This window comes from Balaenoptera musculus, chromosome 8 (assembly GCF_009873245.2).
Source record: "Balaenoptera musculus isolate JJ_BM4_2016_0621 chromosome 8, mBalMus1.pri.v3, whole genome shotgun sequence".
In the NCBI taxonomy this organism is placed as follows: domain Eukaryota; kingdom Metazoa; phylum Chordata; class Mammalia; order Artiodactyla; family Balaenopteridae; genus Balaenoptera; species Balaenoptera musculus.
In genome coordinates, this window is record NC_045792.1 from 9,108,924 (window position 1) to 9,113,761 (window position 4,838).

At 40.0% G+C, this 4,838-nt stretch overlaps 1 pseudogene; it reads left to right on the plus strand.

The window, feature by feature from the left end:
- Positions 1 to 1,850: 1,850 nt before the first annotated feature.
- On the plus strand, positions 1,851 to 2,781 carry LOC118899790 (annotated as a pseudogene).
- Positions 2,782 to 4,838: the final 2,057 nt, after the last annotated feature.

Consider the following 4,838-nt stretch of genomic DNA (forward strand, 5'->3'; position numbering starts at 1 on the left):
GTTCCCGGCAGAGGCTGAGAGCAGTTACCTGATAGAGATTCTTTGTTACCATTAAACTTATACCCCCAGAGAAGATGAGAGCAGGGAATCACAGAAAACTCCTTTCTTGTTTGAGCTAGATATAGGGCAGTTTTTCCTGGAATAAATAGGAATATGAATAAATTGAGTGCCCTAAACTAAATTATAATAGATAGCTCTTCGTGTTAATCTTTCCTTGATACACTCATTTCTTGTTTTTATTAAAGTCATTGCATATTTATTTGTTAGCTTACAAAAGATTCCTCTCACCAGGAGGAAATTTAGTTTAGTGATTACAACACAGAGGCCTGGAGTTAGACCCAGGCATGTGGGCTGTGAAACACACTGCCTCTGTGAACAACTTACCTTTAAGATGAATATCGTTATTGTGAGGAATAAACAAGAATATATTTGTATGGTGCTTTGGATCTTGGCAGCAAGAAGTCAGTGTAAAGGATCTGTGTCAGGCACGTTATTGGGTATTCCAGAAATAGTAACGATAGTAGTTTTTCACAGTGGTATTTCTCTTAATTGTACCAGATAAATTTTTTGTTGTTGAAAGAACTGTCTCTAAAAGCCAAATCAAGTAATATCAAGGGTATAAACAAATATTTGTTCCTTTGGGAAAGTAATCTCTTAAGAAATGGTCTTGAGGGAGTCCCTGTCTTAATAATTAAGTCACTTCACTTTGTTATAAAGCAGAAACTAACACACCATTGTAGAGCAATTATACTCCAATGAAGATGTTAAAAAAAAAATCAAGTCACTGAGATCTGTAATCCTAATAAACCTCTTTATTTTCCTGTTATCCACTAGTCAGGAAAAGGCACTGTCTCCTTCCTTGTAGCTAGAGGGGCTTTTGGACAAATCAATAATTGGAAATCGTGCTCTTCAATGCAGAAAGAGATTCAAGATAAATTAGAGGCTCTGATTCTCTAGACCAGACTTGGGAGGAGAGAGTTCTGAGCTCAAAGCTGTCATCTTCTATTCACTTATGGTCATTTTCTTTCCCAGGACAATTGTGGACAAGAGACAGTGGAGTGTAGCATTACATCTCTATACTAAAGGAAGGTGAGTGCGTGCCTGGCCCTGGTCAGTCACGTAACACGGTGGTTACCAGTGCAAACTGTGAGAGTCAGACTGCCCAAGTTCACCTGCTGACTGCTACTCAGTAGTTTTAGGACTTGGGTGAGTTACTTAACTCAGTTGTCTCATCTGCAAAATGGGGATATTAATAATGTCACGTAACTCTTAGTACACAGACTCACATAGTAACCACTTAAATAAGTGGCAGCTTAAAACAATTATCACTAAACCTAAAGCTACTGGAGCTAGGAGACCTTGGAGAAATGTGACCTCCCCTTCTTGATTTGTCAGCAGTGACCCAGAGGTGGGAGCACTGAGAAGATGCAGTGTCTTTTGCCAGTCAGGACTCTCTCCAGGGAAGAGGCTCAGATGTCAGCAACTGAAGCAGAGTCAGGAGAGAAAGGACATAGGAAATGGACTGACTTAAAGATCTAAAAGACATCTATCCTATTTTTGAATGAATTGGAATATGAATAAAGTACTGCTTTCTCTGGAAGTGCCAGTTCTCACTCTGGAGGCAAAGTCTAGACTCTTATTGTTCCCTGGAAGTTAAAGTCACTTGGGCTATGAAGGTAGATCCATAGCAAACAGTAAAAAGCTTCCTTCCATACTAAAGCTAAATCTCTCGGTGGATACCATTCTCAGGAATGGGGGATGGGTACTGGGAAGGTGGTGGCATTTCTTCTAAGTGGTTCTCTTTTCTTTTCCCTATTGACCGCCCTTTCCCCAGCCATCCCCAGAGGAGAATGGCAGCCGAGAACTCTTCTGTGACAGAACTCATCCTTGAAGGTTTAACTGACAGCCAGGACTCCAGATCCCCCTCTTCTTCCTGTTTCTAGGTTTCTACATGGTCACCACAGTGGGGAACCTGGGCTTGATAACGCTGATTGGGTTGAACTCTCGCCTGCACACCCCCATGTACTTTTTCCTCTTCAACCTCTCCTTAATAGACTTGTTACTCCACTACAATCACTTCCAAAATGCTGATGAGTTTTATCTCAAAGAAGAACATCATCTTGCATGCAGGGTGTATGACAACACTTTTTCTTCTGCTTCTTTGTCATTTGTGAGTCCTTCATCCTGTCAGCGATGGTGTATGACCACTCTGTCGTCATCTGTAACCCCGTGGTGTACGCAGTCACTATGTCTCAGTAAAAGGTCTGTTTATTCCTTTTGTTGGGTGTCTATGTGATGGGGTTTTCAGGGGCCATGGCCCACACGGGAAGCATAGCAAATCTGACCTTCTGTGCCAACAACCTTGTCAATCATTTCATGTGTGACATCCCTCCTCTCCTTGAGCTCTCTTGCAATAGCACTTATGTGCGTGAGCTGGTGGTCTTCATATTTGTGGCCATTGTTATCGGAATGCCCATTGTCACCATCTTCATCTCTTAAGCTCTAATCCTCTCCAGCATTCTCCACATTCACTCCACTGAGGGCAGGTCCAAAGCTTTCAGTATGTGCAGCTCCCACATAATTGTGGTTTCTCTTTTCTTTGGTTCTGGGGCTTTTGTGTATCTCAAACCACCTTCTATTTTGCCCCTTGACCAAGGGAAAGTATCCTCCCTGTTCTATACCATTGTGGTACCCATGTTAAACCCACTGATCTACAGTTTGAGGAACAAGGATGTCAAAGCTGCTCTGAGGAAAACCTTGGGAAGAAAAATATTTTCTTGAGAAAGGAGTAATATTTAAGAAGATACAATTTTTTTATTAGTGTGTGTGTTTTCAATGAAGGATGCAAGTTCCAGTTTTTTCCTCTCTTGCACAGAAAGAGAATTTTAAGTCTTTATGTTTGGATGAGTGTTTAGTTCAGATCTATTTTCCCTGTCCTTTGACCTACCTTCACTATTCCAAGATTATTTAATGCAAATTCTTCTATAATTATAGATCATTTAATCTTGAATGGGTCTTGCAAATCATTTAATCTAGTATCCTCATTTAATAGATGTTGGAGACTCAGAAATATTATATACGTTTTCCAGGGCCACACAACTAACTGGAGTCACAACTGGGACTGCAATGCAGGCCCCTGAATTCCAATCTACTTGGTTTTCCTTTGTGGCATGTTTTCTTGCTTCATTTCCTTGTTGCCCTTGCAGATTTAATTTTGAAATTACGATGTATTAGTATATTAAAATCTGATTCTATTGATAGTAATTTAATGTAACTTCTCAATAAATCATTTTTGAGTACTACATTTTTTTTTCAAGAGGGTAGGAGACAAACATTTACTGAACTTGATCATAGCCATATGATGAGACTTGTGTAAAAATTGCAGTGCGTGGGTGGCACGTTATGTAGGTCCCAGATAGCAGATAAAGAATGGTAATTCGAGGTTATGTATGGAAGCTGAGGGACCCAGCCTAGTGAATGAGAACTTCTGTAGGTTTAAGGGTTATAAAGATGCTGGGTTGGAAAATTTCATACATTCTTTCAAGACTGAGAAAGTCAGAACTTAGAGTTTTTTCTAAGGGTTAGTTTGGGTGTTTTAGCTATAATGGAAAAAATCTGTGACTCAGGACAATCTACTAAGAGTCTGTAAATTCTAAAGGAGGATTAAATAATTTGGGGGATCTAGTAAGTTATCAAGGTTGTACCAAGCAGCTGATTATTAGAAGAGGCCATTTCCATAGAATTTTAAGGCACTGCAGATTGCACTGCTCTTCTCATGCAGGCATATCTGGGAAAGAGAGCATTCACCTCGACTGGATTATAAATCCACAACATTGGGTAAAGAGGTATAGAACATATCAGAACACTTGGGTCTCAATGACTTATTAGTAATAAAAGAAGATTCTTCGGAAGAGCACTAACATGTTAAGTGCTGGGGAGACACTTTGTCATATGAGCTTTCCTTTGGGAAGTTTCTCTTCTTTTGGGAAAAAGGGAATTGTGAATGAGTGACTAGTTTTGACCTTTATTATGACATCGACCAAAGGGAGTGAAGTTATAAAACTGGAAGTGCTGGGGTGAAGATTCTGCTTTAGTCAGAATGGAACAGGGAACGAGAACTGAATTCAGGAGACCTGTTGGATGTATAGTTTGTGTGTCTGGTGGGTGAAGTGACTAAGCCACATTCAGAAGGTACCAGAGGAAACAGCAATTTGTGAGGCATGTAGTGGAACTGGTTTTGTATCAACTGGTAAGCTCAGTTGATAGTTGTGTGTCTTTGAGCAAATTACTTAATGTCTTTAAATATTACTTTCTCTATTTTTAAAAGGGACAGAATGGTCTTGACTTTGTGGGGTTTTTGAGAGAATGAAATGCCAGGCGCTTAAGAAATCTTAGTTCCTTCCCTGCGGGAACTCTTTCATCTGGTTATCAGCACTTCCTCTAGCTTTTGCATGACCTGAGGCAAATCAATTCATCTTTCTGGAACTCTGCTTAATCATGAGAAAAATGGACTCTTCTCTAGTTTTCATTTAAAATGGGTATTAAATATTATTAAAACATATTAAAAATATTTTGACTAATTAATACTTGCACATGATAAACAATTAAACAACATAAGTGGAGGTTATACTGTGAAGATATGTCTTCTATCCTTCTAGTTATTCCATCCCTGAATTCTCCTTAGAAGCAACAGCTGTTGGGGACTTCCCTGGTGGTCCAGTGGTTAAGACTGCATACTCCCAATGCAGGGGCCCGGGTTCGATCCCTGGTCAGGGAACTAGATCCCATATGCCGCAACTAAAAAAAAGAGCCCACATGCTGCAACTAAAGATGCCGCA